The sequence below is a fragment of the Thalassophryne amazonica genome, chromosome 1 (genome assembly GCF_902500255.1).
Source record: "Thalassophryne amazonica chromosome 1, fThaAma1.1, whole genome shotgun sequence".
In the NCBI taxonomy this organism is placed as follows: Eukaryota; Metazoa; Chordata; class Actinopteri; order Batrachoidiformes; family Batrachoididae; genus Thalassophryne; species Thalassophryne amazonica.
Window position 1 is genome coordinate 128,805,465 of NC_047103.1, and position 19,326 is coordinate 128,824,790.

The following is a 19,326-nucleotide window of genomic DNA, read 5'->3' on the forward strand; positions in this document are numbered from 1 at the left end:
TGTCCTCAGCCCAGGTGCTGTCTCTGTGACAGCCAAATCACACGCATCCTGTGGAAACATGGCAGTGACATGGCTGTGGACTGGGATGGACTTGGAGATGTCGATGCATATCGTCAGTTCAGAGGTATACTAACACACTGGGGTATTTTATGATTTGGTTCCTAGGTGGAATCAAATAGATTACATAGGTTATGACTCATACAGTGGCTAGAGTTGTACTGATTTGTGAAAGCAACCTATGTGGTCAGTACTCCTCTCAGAACCTAATCCTGTCCTTCATGTTGTATGTTTGAAGAGCGAGGTTCTCTAAACCTTGTCAACGGGGAGCTGACAATCACAGGACTAAGTCCAGAGGACAACGGAGAGTACACACCAGAGATCAATGGTCAAATTTTCAGTCCCGTTCATCTTAAAGTCTTTTGTAAGTAGTAATATGAAACACTAGATGCTGGAGGGGTTGATTAGGTAGGCAGCAGTTGTACAGTTTTTCTATAAGTCAAGACAGTTTTAATCGAGGTTAATCAAGCTACATTTATGACATTTCTTTTCTAATATATGAATGAAATCATTGCAATCTGTGAGTCCACATGTATTGTTTACATGAGAACAAAAATTTTAAAACTGACTTACTGTATTTCCAAAGTATAAGATGCACTTGTCCAAAAATGGCTCTTTAAGAAAAAAAAAGTATTTAAGGTGCACTGGGATACAAATCACACTTACACTTCTTGCAACAAGAAGCAAAATTAATTGCTGCATTATTTATTACCGTGGAGGGTATGCCATCTGCTGATGACTCTTGTGTATAAGGCACACATGATGTTACAGAGCACAGCTAACAACCTAATTATTGTTACTGAACCAGGCACAAAGCGTGAGCAAAGTACATCTTTGAGCAACTGATTATACTATCATATGTGAGGTGAACGTGCAGTGCAATTAAATGTTTGAAAACGTGGTGCATTATTCATTATAACAAACACCACTTCAGCGATCTGAAGCCACAAGCTAATTAATCATGTGCAAAATGTGAGTAATCTGCTTCTTTCAGTCACTGAAGAGACAATCATATGAACATGCAGTGCTATTAAATGTTTGAAAACTCTTTTGTCACATATTTGAAGAAGATAATGTTTATTTACTTGTTGTTCAGTTTTTGCGCAGGACTCTTAAAAAAAAGAATTATCCTTGTTGTTTCATATAGTCCAAATGAAATATCTTCCAAATAGAAGTAAAAATAATATATATATCTAATGTCTGCGTCAGTTGTGCACAGCATCGGTGGTGGGGGGGCAAGCTTGAGGAGGTGAGAGTGCAGACTGAGCTGCAGCCAGACAGTGTGCACTCTGATTATTCTTCTAGTTTATATTTCTTCTTGTGCTGTGCTGCAGGTCTGCGCTCATGATTTCTGTTATAGTTTATATTTCTTCCTGTGACCGCGGAGCTGCAGCCGGCGTTCACGGCGCATAGCGAACCATCCGTGAGGGGACGTGGAGATGTCCGGAGTTATACTGGATATGGACATGTCCTGTCTCTGGCAATCAGTCTGTAAACATCACTTACGGACTTTATTTAACACAATCGTGAGAGAATTTGAGGAGGTGAGGAGCTGCAGTCAGGCTGCAATGAGCTTTTTTTTTTTCTTTTAATTGTTCACATGTGCTCTTTGAGCGGGGTAGTTTTACTGCATTGTGTACACGGTCTAAAAAGTTCAACAACAATCCTGAGTGATTTATAGTTTGGCAACAATGGAGCATAGCAGGAATCATTAATTGGCATTGGGTAGCGTTATATTGTGTGGCATCCAGTCACATTTAAGTACCATTAAGTTGCCTCAAACTTGCGAGAAAACTACTTCCTTTCTGCGTCCTGTGTTTGACACAAAACAATTAAGCATGTTTAGTTTTTGGTGTGCGTGTCACTTCGCCCTTTGAGTCCCTCACTGGTTTATGGCGTTGAGCTACTTCAACTCGGCACTAGGTTGCATCAACGTGGGCATCATCATGACACCGCAGATGCAACCCAAAGCAGGCCCAGTGTAGCAGACCGAATGGTCCGCCCCGAAAAATCGGTCTGCCTTTTGCATCTGCGCATGCGTCATTTCGGACTACAGCAGCATGTCTGAGATGGAGTCTCTTCACTCAAAGTGATCAAATGGATGAATGGGATTGTTAACCATCAGATGATAAAGGTAAACCCTCTTAAATCATTATAAAGTCAGTATTAAGCAGAAACTAGGCCATTTTAAGCAGAAACGAACAGAGCCTCGTTAGGAAGTCTTCCCTCTTCCCCTGGTTATTTAAAAAATAAAAGGCAGTTTAATGTGGTTTCTCCTTTCCACTGTCATGAAAATGTACAGAATTTCGATTTTTTTCAGTATGTAAGTTGCACTGGACTATAAGTCGCAGGACAAACTAGTAAAAAAAAGAAACATAAATAAGCCAGTTATACTCTGGAAAATATTGTAATTCAATGTAACTTTTAAAAACTGAAGGCCACTTGGTTGAGTGGTGAAACATATTGAAAACTAATCCAGTTGCTGTAGATGGAATGTCTAGATATCTCCTGCCCAGAGAAGCTTCATCAACAGATATCAGTCTGAATGAGAATGGGCACTCAGAGAGGGCAATACCTGTGCCTTACATGTTTGACACAGATTCATGCAAATTGTGATTAATTGATGATGTAATTTGTGTTTCTGTGTGGCTTTGGCATTTGGTCAGTTCTGCACAGAACTGAACTATTTTATTGACTAAAACACAAAGGTTTCCTGCCACTATTTTGTCAAAAATAATACAGAGGTTCTACATTGTGAAACAGAAACTTTAACATACACCGGGAGAATCCAGGTGAAACTATACATCAACAAAAGCAGTTTCACAGTTTTAATTGTCTCTTTCTTCATCAACAGCTCGTGTCCCAAAACCTGTTATCTCTGTAATCTGCAATGATGACCATACCTCCTGTTCACTGAAATGCATTAAAAACGGCACATACACTGGACCACTGGTGTACAACTGGAAAATAGGGGACCAAGTGAAGAAAAATTTAGCTCAAGTTCTGAATGTTACAGAGGTACTGTATATAATTTCATTTGGTGTAATGCAGCATTTTAATGAGGAAGAGTTCCCCCCCGCACCATTCCCAAAGTTGTGTCTCATCCTCAGACTTGAATGGCTAGAATTTCATGATGTTACAGTGTGCAGAGCAAAATGACATGCATGGCATGATCGAGAGGTAGACGCAGTGCGATCAGTGAGGGTTAGTTATCAGCCGTTACAGCCAGATTTCTATAGTGCCTAGTTAGTCTTTGAAAGTCCCAGGTGCAGTTGTAGGAATGCAACGTTCTGTACTGAGACGGTGAGGTGGTGGGAAGGATAAGTAAAGCTACATGTCATCAGCATACTGTCATGCAAAAAGTAAAATAAGCTGATGTTTCTGTCCAGTGAGGTAGAAGAGAAGTGGCCCAAGCTTTAATCCTTGTACTCCAGTTGACAAGCAGTGGATGTCAGGCTAATATTTATTCCATTTTTAGGAGGATATAGGCCGTCATGAATTTTCCTGTGAGTTGGAGAACCCAGTCAGTCGGGAGAGCAGCGATCCTGTCCGCATTGCCACCATCAAGAGTGAGTATTTACACATTGATAAAATTGTCATTATACAGAAGTGAAAGTGCAAGAAACCGAGGAATTGTCTGTTCACAGTAACAAGCATGTCTATACATCTTAAGAATTGGAACATAGTACAACAGTTTAATTTCAGACAAAATATGCTCTTATGTTTAATACTGTGTCCAAAGGGGGGTGGAGGGTGGGGTTTTTCAGTCATGAAAAGGTAAAATTTTATCATTCTTACATTACACTGACTTTCCTCGTTGCACAAAGCGTTGCGCAAGGCAAGTGTCATTATTAAGGGCCTTTCACACCGAGCGCACAAACGCGGCTCACATTGCTGTAAAACCCATTGTTTTCAATGAAAAGCATCGCACAAATGCTGCTTCACGATGCGAAGCACAAAAACCGAGCTTGTGCGACGCTCCAACCGGGAGCGCGCAACCACCGCTTGACCTCAAACTTCAGACGCTGTCAAAGTTCACCCCAGTCCAGCTTTCACCAGTGCGTGCTGTGACGTAGCTGCGTGCGTCCAATAGAAACGAGGCATCAGGCCAAACACTGAAGACAACAGTGCAGAAATGTGAGAAATCAGAAATGTGTAAAATCACACATTATACACAGCAGTTTTCGAAAGAAAATCCTTACAAATATTTTTTTTACCTCAAGATTTATTTCTGATTAGTGTACATTTTGAAGTTAAACATTTTGTTGTATGGCTGGGGGGCCTGGCTGCCTTTTTGTTTCTGTCTTTTGTTTTTCCTTCCAGGTGGCTTGCATTTGGGACTGAGTGGCTGTGTTGCTGAGGTTATCAGGACCTCACCCTGATCACCTGCGGCTCATCAGGACTCACAGCTGAGGTGCATCTATATGGATTGGAACATGGTGGCATTTAAGACTGGAGTATACAGTGTGTATTTGCCAGAGACTCGACCTTGTGACCAGACGGGTGAGATCGTCGTCTCGGGAGCCATCTCATCATCAGTGGATGCAGAGAACGTCCAGGGTTTGATGCACGGTCTATGAAAGAGGAGAGGGTGAGGTCTCACGCTCGTCAGCACACTTCCTGAGGTACGTTAGATTTTGTGACTAACATTTATACAGTCAGTAAATGTGGTGTCCCTCACACCTTTATTATATTGAGCTGTATGTTAGTCATGTATCGGCTTCCACTGCAGTGGAGTTTTGTGAACTGGATGTTCCATGCCTGCAGGTTGGGAAGCTGATTAGTAATCAAGCCAGGAAGTGTTTGCTGTTTGTGTACACCTTTAAGTGTTCTCTCTGTGTGTAGAGTGTGGACTCACATAATGGTTCCTTCTTTCACAGACTCGGTTTGTTGCGGCCACCTGGGGGGTGTCGGCGGGGTCCTTGGGTCCGAACAGCTTCTGGCTCCGGACCGTTAGCGCTGCTGGGAGCGCACCACGCCAGACCGCACTTTCTTTTGTATATTTTGTATCACTGTTATGTATTAAATTCAGTTAGCCTTTGTACCGTGCTCTGCTTATTTCATACTGGGTCCTTCAAACGCTGGTCGGTTCTCCGAGCTGCGTCCGACACATAACACATTTCTTACATCAGAAAACTTGTAATTAAAATAGTTTTAAATAAATAAAAAAGATTCTTTAGAAATCTTTGATGTTCATCTGTAAATTGAAACCATAACTTATCTGTTGTTGTTTCAGATGAAATGATTTCTTAATTAATATTACAAGGAACCATCAACATTTATTTTTAGACAAATAAATGGCATGAAAATTAATGTGTACAATTTTAAGTCTGGTAGAGTCATTCATTCATATCTGCATTTCAACCAAGAAAAACGACACAGTAAATAAATATAAATGTTTATTGTACAGTTGAATGTAAAAGGTTGGGCACCCCTGATGATTTCCATGATTTTCCTTTATAAATCATTGGTTGTTTGGATCAGCAATTTCAGTTAAATATATCGTATAGCAGACAAACATAGTGATTTTTTGAGAAGTGAAATGAAGTTTCTAGTATTTACAGAAAGTTTGCAATAATTCTTTAAACAAAATTAGGCAGGTGCATAAATTTGGGCACCCCAACAGAAAAAATACATCAGTATTTAGTAGATCCTCCTTTTGCAGAAATAACAGCCTCTAAACACTTCCTATAGCTTCCAATTCTGGTTTAAGGTATTTTCGACCATTCTTCTTTACAAAACATCTCCAGTTCAGTCAGGTTTGTTGGTTTCCAAGCATGGACAGCCCGCTTAAAATCACATCACACCACAAATTTTCAATAATATTCAGGTCTGGGGACTGAAATGGCCATTCCAGAATGTTGCACTTGTTCCTCTGCATGAATGCCTTGGTAGGTTTTGAGCAGTGTTTAGGGTTGTTGTCTTGTTGAAAGATCCAGCCCCGACGCAACTTCAACTTTGTCACTGATTCTTGAACATTGTTCTCATGAATTGCTGATATTGACTGGAATCCATGTGACCCTCTGCTTTAACAAGATTCCCAAGCACCTGCACTGACCACACAGCCGCACAGCATGATGGAACCACCTCCCAATTTTACGTAGGTAGCAAGTGTTTTTCTTGGAATGCTGTGTTCTTTTTCCGCCATACATACCGCCCCTTATTAAATCCAAATAACTCAATTTTTGTTTCGTCAGGTCACAGCACTTTATTCCAAATGAAGCTGGCTTGTCCAAATGTGCTTTAGCATACCTCAAGCAACTCTGTGGTGTGTACGCAGAAAAGGCTTCCTCTGCATTACAGCATCATACAGCACCTCTTTGTGCAAAGTGCGCTGTAAAGTTGAATGATGCACAGAGACACTGTCTGCAGCAAGATCATGTTGTAGGTCTTTGGAGCAGGTCTGTGGGTTGACTATGACTGTTCTCACCATCCTTTACTTCAGCGTACCTGAGATTTTTCTTGGCCTGCCACTTCGGGCCTTAACTAGTACTGTGCATGTGGTCTTCCATTTCCTCACTATGTTCCTCACAGTGGAAACTGACAGCTTAAATCTCTGAGATAGCTTTTTGTAACCTTCCCCTAAACCATGATGTTGAACAATCTTTGTTTTCAGTTCATTTGAGAGTTGTAGAGGCTCCCATGCTGCCACTCACTAGAAGAGATGCAAAGAGGGGAAACATTTGCAAAAGGCCACCTTAAATGCCCTTTCTCATGATTGGATTCACCAGTGTATTGAGGTCAAGGGTCACTGAGCTTACCAAACCAATTTTGTGTTCCAGTAATTAGTGCTGAATGTATTCAAATCAATAAAATGACAAGGGTGCCCAAATTTATGCACCTGCCCAATTTTGATTAAATAATTATTGCACACTTTCTGTAAATACTAGAAACTTCATTTTACTTCTCAAATATCAGTGTGTTTGTCTGCTATATGATATATTTAACTGAAATTTCTGATCCAGACAATCAATGAATTATAAAAGAAAAATCATGAAAATGATCAGGGGTGCCCAAAGTTTTGCATACAACTGTAAACACAACAGGATATGATGCAACAATGACTGCACTGTGTGTTAATTAGGATTTGTCAATGTGACATGAATCTCATGATGAAATCATTTTTTAATTTAGTCATTTCAGCATTTAATTACGTCTTCATTGACTGTGATTGCTTTTAATGTTGCAATCAGGACAGAGTAATTACTAAATTATGAAGTTGGCTATATTAGTGATTGTGAATGCTTTGAAATTATGTACAATAGGGTTGGGGCTTCTACCTGTGCAAGTACTTTGAACTTTGACTTCATGGACATGTCTAATGATTCATTAATTTAATGTTAAAATATAGAAGGAAACACCTTTTTCAAATAAAAAAAAAAAGTTGCTCTTTAACCCTCAAGTGACCAAGTGGGGTCATTTATGACTTCAGGCATATATTTTTGTGCACCATTTTTCTAATTTTAATTTAAAAAATATTCCTATCATGAATTTGTCAATCTATTTATCCTGTATTTGTTCTGAGAATTTTGCAAGGATCGGCCGATACATGTGGCAAGTATAATCCAAACTTGTGCGGGTTAAGTTATGACCCCCGGGGTTAACGAGCCTTTATTTTATTTACAAGTGTAGCAGCAGGTTTGAGTTTTCAGAGATGACAGATGAGCTGGACTCTCAGGGACATTTAACCAGATGAAGGTCTCCTCTGCAGCTTTAACCTCTTGGTGGACTTTTTGGAGACAATTTCCTCACATTTTGAAGAGCAGATATGTTCTCTTCTTCCTTCTGGACTTCAGGTTTTGATGTTCAGCTCCGTCAATGGAAGTTTTGAGGTGCATCTGTATTTGCAAAGTTCTCTGCACAGAAAATGTTGAAATGTTCCTGATGTGGGACAAGTGAAAAAATATATTTCTTAAACTATAAAGAAACACAAATCAGTGCTGTGCTATTTTCTTTAACTTCTGATGACTAGATAGATAGAAAAAAAGTTATTTGAAGTTGAGACTGTTCTTGGAGTCACAACAGTAACAATTAAAAAACTATTGTGTAGATTTATTGTACTTGGCCCCACAAATCTTAGAAACATGGTGTCTAACCAGATGCTTACTCTGGATGGCATTACACTGACCTCTAGTAAAGAAAAAATAATATAGCACCTTCAATTGCACCACAGATTAAAACAGTTAAATGTGGTCTATTAAACATTAGGTCTCTCTCTTCTAAGTCCCTGTTGGTAAATGATATAATAATTGATCAACGTATTGATTTATTCTGCCTAACAGAAACCTGGTTACAGCAGGATGAATATGTTAGTTTAAATGAGTCAACACCCCCGAGTCACACTAACTGTCAGAATGCTCGTAGCACGGGCCGTGGCGGAGGATTAGCAGCAATCTTCCATTCCAGCTTATTAATTAATCAAAAACCTAGACAGAGCTTTAATTCATTTGAAAGCTTGACTCTTAGTCTTGTCCATCCAAATTGGAAGTCCCAAAAACCAGTTTCATTTGTTATTATCTATCGTCCACCTGGTCGTTACTGTGAGTTTCTCTGTGAATTTTCAGACCTTTTGTCTGACTTAGTGCTTAGCTCAGATAAGATAATTATAGTGGGCAATTTTAATATCCACACAGATGCTGAGAATGACAGCCTCAACACTGCATTTAATCTATTATTAGACTCTATCGGCTTTGCTCAAAAAGTAAATGAGTCCACCCACCACTTTAATCATATCTTAGATCTTGTTCTGACTTATGGTATGGAAATAGAAGACTTAACAGTATTCCCTGAAAACTCCCTTCTGTCTGATCATTTTTTAATAACATTTACATTTACCCTGATGGACTACCCTGCAGTGGGGAATAAGTTTCATTACACTAGAAGTCTTTCAGAAAGCGCTGTAACTAGGTTTAAGGATATGATTCCTTCGTTATGTTCTCTAATGTCATATACCAACACAGAGCAGAGTAGCTACCTAAACTCTGTAAGGGAGTTAGAGTATCTCGTCAATAGTTTTACATCCTCTTTGAAGACAACTTTGGATGCTGTAGCTCCTCTGAAAAAGAGAGCTTTAAATCAGAAGTGTCTGACTCCGTGGTATAACTCACAAACTCGTAGCTTAAAGCAGATAACCCGTAAGTTGGAGAGGAAATGGCGTCTCACTAATTTAGAAGATCTTCACTTAGCCTGGAAAAAGAGTTTGTTGCTCTATAAAAAAGCCCTCCGTAAAGCTAGGACATCTTTCTACTCATCACTAATTGAAGAAAATAAGAATAACCTCAGGATTCTTTTCAGCACTGTAGCTAGGCTGACAAAGAGTCAGAGCTCTATTGAGCTGAGTATTCCATTAACTTTAACTAGTAATGACTTCATGACTTTCTTTGCTAACAAAATTTTGACTATTAGAGAAAAAAATACTCATAACCATCCCAAAGATGTATCGTTATCTTTGGCTGCTTTCAGTGATGCCGGTATTTGGTTAGACTCTTTCTCTCCGGTTGTTCTGTCTGAGTTATTTTCATTGGTTGCTTCGTCCAAACCATCGGCATGTTTATTGGACCCCATTCCTGCCAGGCTGCTCAAGGAAGTCCTACCATTATTTAATGCTTCAATCTTAAATATGATCAATCTATCTTTGTTAGTTGGTTATGTACCACAGGCCTTTAAGGTGGCAGTAATTAAACCATTACTTAAAAAGCCATCACTTGACCCAGCTATCTTAGCTAATTATAGGCCAATTTCCAACCTTCCTTTTCTCTCAAAGATTCTTGAGAGGGTAGTTGTAAAACAGCTAACTGATCACCTGCAGAGGAATGGTCTATTTGAAGAGTTTCAGTCAGGTTTTAGAATTCATCATAGTACAGAAACAGCATTAGTGAAGGTTACAAATGATCTTCTTATGGCTTCGGACAGTGGACTTATCTCTGTGCTTGTTCTGTTGGACCTCAGTGCTGCTTTTGATACTGTTGACCATAAAATTTTATTACAGAGATTAGAGCATGTCATAGGTATTAAAGGCACTGCGCTGCGGTGGTTTGAATCATATTTGTCTAATAGATTACAGTTTGTTCATGTAAATGGGGAATCTTCTTCACAGACTAAAGTTAATTATGGAGTTCCACAAGGTTCTGTGCTAGGACCAATTTTATTCACTTTATACATGCTTCCCTTAGGCAGTATTATTAGACGGTATTGCTTAAATTTTCATTGTTACGCAGATGATACCCAGCTTTATCTATCCATGAAGCCAGAGGATACACACCAATTAGCTAAACTGCAGGATTGTCTTACAGACATAAAGACATGGATGACCTCTAATTTCCTGCTTTTAAACTCAGATAAAACTGAAGTTATTGTACTTGGCCCCACAAATCTTAGAAGCATGGTGTCGAACCAGATCGTTACTCTGGATGGCATTTCCCTGATCTCTAGTAATACTGTGAGAAATCTTGGAGTCATTTTTGATCAGGATATGTCATTCAAAGCGCATATTAAACAAATATGTAGGACTGCCTTTTTGCATTTACGCAATATCTCTAAAATCAGAAAGGTCTTGTCTCAGAGTGATGCTGAAAAACTAATTCATGCATTTATTTCCTCTAGGCTGGACTATTGTAATTCATTATTATCAGGTTGTCCTAAAAGTTCCCTAAAAAGCCTTCAGTTGGTTCAGAATGCTGCAGCTAGAGTACTGACGGGGACTAGCAGGAGAGAGCATATCTCACCCGTGTTGGCCTCTCTTCATTGGCTTCCTGTTAATTCTAGAATAGAATTTAAAATTCTTCTTCTTACTTATAAGGTTTTGAATAATCAGGTCCCATCTTATCTTAGGGACCTCGTAGTACCATATTACCCCATTAGAGCGCTTCGTTCTCAGACTGCGGGCTTACTTGTAGTTCCTAGGGTTTGTAAGAGTAGAATGGGAGGCAGAGCCTTCAGCTTTCAGGCTCCTCTCCTGTGGAACCAGCTCCCAATTCAGATCAGGGAGACAGATACCCTCTCTACTTTTAAGATTAGGCTTAAAACTTTCCTTTTCGCTAAGGCTTATAGTTAGGGCTGGATCGGGTGACCCTGGACCATCCCTTGGTTATGCTGCTTTAGACGTAGATTGTGGGGGGGTTCCCATGATGCACTGTTTCTTTCTCTTTTTGCTCCGTATGCATCACTCTGCATTTAATCATTAGTGATCGATCTCTGCCCCCCTTCACGGCATGTCTTTTTCCTGGTTTTTTCCCTCAGCCCCAACCAGTCTCAGCAGAAGACTGCCCCTCCCTGAGCCTGGTTCTGCTGGAGGTTTCTTCCTGTTAAAAAGGAGTTTTTCCTTCCCACTGTTGCCAAGTGCTTGCTCATAGGGGGTCGTTTTGACCATTGGGGTTTTTCATAATTATTGTATGGCCTTGCCTTGCAATATGGAGCGCCTTGGGGCAACTGTTTGTTGTGATTTGGCGCTATATAAGAAAAAAGTTGATTGATTGATTGATAGTAATACTGTGAGAAATCTTGGAGTCATTTTTGATCAGGATATGTCCTTCAATGCGCATATTAAGCAAATATGTAGGACTGCTTTTTTACATTTGCGCAATATCTCTAAAATTAGAAAGGTCTTGTCTCAGAGTGATGCTGAAAAGCTAATTCATGCATTTATTTCCTCTAGGTTGGACTATTGTAATTCATTATTGTCAGGTTGTCCTAAAAGTTCCCTGAAAAGCCTTCAGTTAATTCAAAATGCTGCAGCTAGAGTACTGACGGGGACTAGAAGGAGAGAGCATATTTCACCCATATTGGCCTCTCTTCATTGGCTTCCTGTTAATTCTAGAATAGAATTTAAAATTCTTCTTCTTACTTATAAGGTTTTGAATAATCATGTCCCATCTTATTTTAGGGACCTCTTAGTACCATATCACCCCAATAGAGCGCTTTGCTCTCAGACTGCAGGCTTAGTTCCTAGGGTTTTTAAGAGTAGAATGGGAGGCAGAGCCTTCAGCTTTCAGGCTCCTCTCCTGTGGAACCAGCTCCCAATTCGGATCAGGGAGACAGACACCCTCTCTACTTTTAAGATTAGGCTTAAAACTTTCTTGTAAACGGACTCTCCCAGGCACACAGGTGTGATGCTCCATGGAGATGCAGTTAACAGCTGGGCCAATGACGAGCTTGGGAGAGAAAATGGCTCGCTCCTCCGTGACGTCACCAGGGACTGGGATGGGATTCCCCTCTGTGACATTGACGAAGCTGGCAAGATTGCTCCCCGCTTCCTCATCCGGGCTGCTGGGTTCCTTGACAGACCTGTGAAATAAAGTACAGCCATTAAGAGTTTCCCCCACCCTGGAGCCTGGACCCGGCTCTGCAGGAGAACTGGGCTTCTCCAGCATTCGCCCTAGTGCTGGCTTCAGCAGATAGCTGGCTGCTTCTGTTGCTGCCGGCTGAATTTCTCCACTGCAGACAGAGGTCCAGCGTTTGTTCTTTCTTCTCCGGGCCCCTCCCGAGCCACGGTTGTCGTCCAGTGCTGACGGAGAGCATGACACACCAGCTGATGGAACGGGAGGCAGAGGAAGCTGGGACCTGGGCTGTGAGGACAGGACTACACTCCCAGAGTCTGATCCGGGAGCTGGAACGCCAGCCTGAGGACTGTCTGGGGGAAGGGCGGTGACTGTATGCAAACTACTAAGGGAATGTCTCAGAGCTGAGAAAGCAATTGTTCTGGAAACCAGATTGTCATAAACGGCTGGTGACTGCAGTTTAGTCAACAGTTTACTGATTTTGGTAACGATGGAACGCAGAGCAGTGTTGGTTTCAGCCTGACCTTGAACAGAAGACAAAAAACTGAGTGGAAGCAATGAAGCTGTGCAAATCAGCTGCCTCCGGAACAGAGGATGGTTCTTGTAGGTGCAGTAGATGTGGCCAAGGTGGACGGCAGATTAATAAAGGTTTCATGATTCGAACTAGAGTGAGACTCCTGGAGGGTGTGGCCAACAACTACAACAGTGTCAGGATTCCATCAATCAAGTTTATGAGACCTGAAATACCCCACGGGGTCACGTGCCCAATCCGAGGGGTTGTCCTGCTCAAGTAGTCCTTCTAAAGAAAAAAGATCAGGAAAAAGATCAAAAGCCCATGGGTGGGCATCCACCACATCCCATGCCGTATTCAAAAACTTCTTCCTTCACCTAGGAGAGTGACAACATTTTAAAAGAATTTAAACAAAGATGAAACTGTTCACCAAACCTAGTAAAGGTCGTCAAATCCAGGGGGCTGCCTGCGAGGTTTTGTTTTGGGAGGACTATTCTGTTATGATGTGGGAACAAGGAACTAATCAGAAATCAAACTTCAATATGCAGGACAGCTAGGACACAAAAGGTAAATTCCAAAAACAGTGTTTTATTAACAAAAGATTAGCAAAGCACTCCATCCAGGGGAGAGGAGGTTTGAACAACAACAGTTAATATTCATTGAGGTGATGGTTACCCCAAAAATACAAAAAGGTGAGGACTGGAGTTCGACAAAAAAACAAACTCAACCCAGTAAAGGCGAGGGAAATCTGGGACGTGAGGAAGTGAGGATTAAATCTAAGACAACCAACAACAAAGGGGAATGCAAAAATCCAGAACTCAGAACAAAAAGGGAGTGCAAAAAAAATCCAAAACTAACTACTCACTGAAATGGGAGCACTGGAAGACACAGGAGAACAAGACTGCTCGCCACAACACCCAAAACAATGGACCTCCAAAGACCAACCCCAAACTGTGACCTTAAATAATCAGCTACGCTGATTGAACCACAAGTGTGCTGATTACATGGCAGAACATGTAGTAACAAAAGAGAACAGCAGAGTGCAGCAGAGATGAAGAAACAACCAAACGTGAAGATGACCAAACCTCATGAAAATGCACACAGGACAAAACCTACATAAGGGAAATGCAATGTAATGAAAATGAACATAATGAGAAATAAAGACTGGACTACACTAAAACTGAATAAGAAAAGAGTACTCCTGAAAGCAGGCACACAGACCACTGGCAGACGGGACAAAAAGACAAGCATACACACACAATGATAAAACAGCAGCGCATTCATCCATATAACGTCACACACACCCACAGATGACAGACTAAGGTGTACACAGGAAACAGACTAGATGTGACAGAAAGACAGAGGAAGACGTCCATGCCCACCACACTCACAGTGACAGAGTGGAAGAGGGACGTGTAGCACAGTTCTACATGCACTGGCGTGCAAACCAGAGGTGGTACAGACATGACACAAGGACTCACAGAAAGACATGAGCTATGAGGGAACAGGACATCAGATCAGAGACGTAACACAGGGGGACAACTAAAAAAAAACCCTAGCCACAGACCAAACCCCAACAGTTTTATTTTCATAGCCGCTTCACCTCCGCCGGGCTGCTTCACCTCCACCCAGCCTAACTCCAAACAGTCACTGAAAAAAATCTCCCCCCGGCAGGGTAATGTCCTTCACTTATTCTTCTGCTTTTGCTCCTAATCTTGTGGTTATGACTCCCAGACTTTTTCGCTATTTTGGGGGAGAATACACGACTCTTCACAAGCATGGTAACTATGAGACTTGTTCAACCTCCGGCACAGAAACAAAAACTCCACCCCTATACACATTCTGTACATGCAGAAGCGACAAAATGATCGCACTGTGCGCTCAGTGTGAGAGGTCCTTTAGTCCTTCCCGACGCAGTTGTCATTTTTACGGCTAGCGCCCAGAGTCTGCATACAGTCATCTGTGCACAGTTGGGTCTTGGTCTTAAAATGAAGTGTGGCCAGGCGCAGTATTGGTGCATTATTACAGTGTACGAACAAAAAGCGAAACTGAAATGGAATTGGAAAGAAAAATTAAGAAAAAATAAAAGTGGCCACTAATGGAAAAATAGAAAACTTCAATAACTTTGGTCTATACCATTTTTCTGTTTTTCTTGCTGCAAGACATGGCTGGCATCTGTGGATTACCGTAGTTTGAGATATTGGGTAGTTTGAGGAAAAGGCGGTGTTGCAGGAGGCGCTGTAAAGCATCAAGTTAAGGAATTGTGGCAAATGACTGCTGCTGCCCTCGGCACGCTGAAGTTTTGCTTTGACACTTGCGCAAAGAATCCTTCACCAGAGAACCTCTCACTTCTCAGTTTGCTATCTAAATAGCAAAGCACTGGTAGGTGTTTCTTAAAAGCAGTGGCAGGTGTAACTATGATTGGCTTATTTTAACTTGCTCCCAAAACATACCTATGATTAATAGAGTAAATACAACCTCACACCCTGCAGCTTACCTTATGCTCATATTACACACCACGTAAATAGCAAAGTGAATTTGGACAGGGCCAAATGTACTTGCACTATACACTTTGAATGATGGCCCCAGGTAGTCAAGATAGGACCCTCAATATCTGCTGTTTCAATACGTATTTTTAGGAAGTAAAAGTTATGTTAATTGACATGCAAGTGAACAACAGTAGAAAAGTGTTTACAATATAATTGCACTTAGGGTTGTCGTTGTTTTTGTGTTTCTGAAGGTAATGTGAATATCCATAGAGGAATCATCGTGTTCATAGCTCTGCTAACAGCTGTAGCAGCCGTGATTGGAATCCACAGATGGAAGACAGGTGAGAAAATACTCAGCATACGGTTTGCATTTTGTTAAAATTAGGGCTTTTGTGGCGGCTGCCCCCAGGCTTTGGAATAGTCTCCCCTTTCATATTAGATCGTCCCTGACCATTGAGACTTTTAAATCTTCTTTAAAAACTTACTTCTTTTTTACAGTGTTTCCCAAATGAGCTAGTGCATTTTTATTTTCTTTTATTCCATTTTTATTTATTTTACTTTTTTGTCTGCTGTAAATTTTTTTGTTTTTAACTCTTATTTATTTATTATTGGGTGTAACCCGGTTCCCATTTTTATTGGGAAGAAATGGTTTGAGAGAGGGGTCAAGGAGGCATTCTTTGTGAAACGTTTGAAACCAAGCCTTAACCGGGGAGGGGGTCTGAGACACGCTTTATCCCCTGTTTACAATGGGGTACTCAGGTCAAAGCAGTTTGTCTTTTGTTCATGGTAATAAGTCATTCACGTCATCAGCAGAGTCGTCAAGGGAGCCATCAGGAGAGGGTCCGTCCCATCATTAGGAGGGACAGCTGCCCTGTCATTAGGAGGGTGCTAACTAGAGCACAATAGGTGCTAATTAGAGCTATTGTTTAGTCACTAGCCTATAGCAGTCTGCCTCTCGGTAGGAGGGGTCTGGTTAGGTTTAAAACTCCAGCTTTTGACTTCTGTTTATTCTTCTCTACAAGAGTCAAGACAGAAGTCAGACTACCAGAGCAAGAATTTTAGCTGAGGAAGGTTCTGCGATTTGAAGCGAAATGTCCTTGCGTCAAGCAACCCAGTCCAGTCGAAGATTCAAGCTTCTCTACTATGGAAACCACCTGGACAACTGAGAGCCTACACAGAAAGATATGGCTAATATTTTTGGAGAAACTATGGATATTAGCTAACACTGAACAATGGATCTTGATAATTACATTCTGGACTCACACACTAATCCAGCAGGTGGTGGTAAATCATCTATATGTTAAAAGCATGCGTGCGTGATTTTATTTAGTAATGTCAATGTAAGTACATAATACAATTGTAAATACATTAAAAAATACATGGATGGCACAAGAAAGTGAAAACACATATATCCATTGTGGTCCATTAAAAATCAAATGACAAAATAGAAGTAATATTAAAATAATCTCGTGTTGCCCGTGGGGATTCACAGGCTCTACATTGGGTAGTGTTTATAAAATAGGTAACTGATATTTTTCAAGGGTGGTATAAATTAAATTAAAAAATGAAATAAATTAAAGAAATGTGTTGGAATGGCATGTGAGTACAGAATGTTTTTAGAACCTTAGACCTCAACAATTTTTAGAAGACCTCAGCCCTTTTATTTCCTGTTAATCATGTAATTTTTAATGTTAATTTACTGTCTTAATGTATTTATAAATTGTTTAGGTTCTTCTTAACACACTATTATTATTATTACTTTTATTATTACTTCTATTTGAATTTTTCAATTGAATTTTAAATGGACCACAATGGAAATAAGTGTTTTATCTTTCTTGTGTCATGCATGTATTCTTTAACGTTTTTACAAATATATGCACTTACACTCACACCTTTAATATAAACATGATTTACTGCCCTCTGCTGGAAAGGTGTGTGAGTCAAAAATGTAATTAGCAGTGTTAGCTAATATTTGTAGCTTCTCCAAAACTATTAGTCCTGTCAGTGTTGACCCAAAATACATAAGCATGCCAAACAGCTGTGCTCTGTTTGTCACTGATCAAAGTCGCACACACATCTGCTGTAAGCAGGTGGTTTTAATTTGACAAAGACAGTTGCTGAAGACATTAAAACCACTCAACATTTCACTCATGGTTCCAACTTGAAATTTAAGTCACTCATGGTAAGAGCAACATGAGACTTACCTAAACTTATAGAACCAGTTGAACTACAAAAACACAATAAGTCAACAACACTAACAACACTGTTAAACTAGCAAGAACCAAAATAACACCATTTAAAACCCCCAAACCTTGAACTCCCATGGTTTATTGCAGCACACCATCCATTGCTTATTGGTTAGCTAAAATTGCTAATTTTTCTAAAAATATTGGTCCTATCAACTTTTTGATTAATCACTACAAATCTGTAAAAGTGGCATATTTGTCATACTGTTGGTTTATCCTGGTCCTGTGGCACGCCCCTCACGGCCCGACACGCGTATCCTGTCAGACGTGACATTCAGATTGCCTGCTGCGTGTCCAAACGGACTGACGGTCCATTTCTCCTCCCATCGCAAAAAGCGATATATGTTTTTATGTATTTCCACACAAGCACACACGTGCATGTCTGTCAAAACATGGGACGTGTGCTGCAGCTGTGATGTCCAGGACCAGAGATGTCTCAACGGCTGTGGGCAGCCAGCCACGCCCCCTGTCCTGTCAGTGCACAGACCAAGATGTCACTCTGTGATCAGATCAGAGATGCCTCGCCTGCGGGAGGCGGGGAGCATGAATTACATGCATAGATGTGTTGCGGGGGGGAGGGAGCGCATGAAACACACACACACGAGTTGTGGGGGGAGCCGACACTCTGGAACGCCACATTTACGCTCTGCAACTTCACAGTTGTGGGGCACTTAGACAAATTTCACATCCACTTCGACAGTGATTGTCTGACTGTTTTCGTGATGGATGATAGTACGAATGGCCACACATTTTCTAAGTGTCATGCGAGCAGTGTTAGATGTTTGTGTGTGTCAGTTGGAATTTGGCCAACACCTGCTGCGACAGGGTTCAGTGGGATCGCACAGCGCACACTCTGTCTTTCAGCCGCTGGTGTGCGCAAATAGTTGTAGCAACAGGTGGACAAGGTAGCTGCGATTTTACATGTTTTGCACACGATTCCTGCTTCATGTGCACTTTATGCGCAAATCGACCAAATTCGCACGATGTGTGAAGGGGCCCTTATGAATTACATCCTGACGTGCAGTGCAGCCTCCTGAAGACCTCAGTTCAGAAGCTATGGAGTTTCACTTGTCAGTATCTGAAAGGAAATGCTTTTGACAAAAACTACAGATTTTGTTTATTTCTATTTATGTCCAGAGATCTAGGATCCATCATGTACATCAAGGATCCAGTGACCATGTACAGATTCTATTGATTTTTATTTATGTCCAGAGATCAAGGATCCAGTGACCAATTTCTTATATATTTACTTTAAGACTCAGTAAAATGTTGTTGACCTAGAAAACCTGTAAAGCCTACTTTTAGTACACAGAAAATTCACAAGAGGTATTGATATGGGAATCGATAAAGCATCGGATCGATAAGCGGAATCGATAATGGCATTGATATCAATAAAGTCTTATCAGTACCCATCCCTAATCATATTGCACCAAATCGCATTGTATCACGCTGTGAGGAATTGAATCGCCATCATATACATATCAGATCCTATCGAATTAGGATCAGGGGTGATTTGTATCGCGTATCGTCATGTATTGCAATATGTATCAATTCGCTGGTAGTGTATTGAGGTGCTTATTGAATCATTGTCAGTGTTGCGATTCATATGCCTAATATATGTATGTATACATTAGGTCTGCGCGTTTTAGGCGGTTTATCCGGTACACGGTATAATTATGGCTGACGGTAGAGATTTGGACTCCACCGAGTAATTGTGATAACGGCTGCGGAGTTTTTCAATCCAGGAA

At 40.8% G+C, this 19,326-nt stretch overlaps 1 long non-coding RNA gene across 1 annotated transcript; it reads left to right on the plus strand.

The window, feature by feature from the left end:
- Window positions 1-306: 306 nt before the first annotated feature.
- Window positions 307-18,871, plus strand: LOC117514090. Its single transcript, XR_004561803.1, has 3 exons — window positions 307-421; window positions 2,912-2,937; window positions 18,860-18,871. It is a non-coding gene; the product is annotated as an uncharacterized LOC117514090 (long non-coding RNA).
- The last annotated feature ends 455 nt before the right edge of the window (window positions 18,872-19,326 follow it).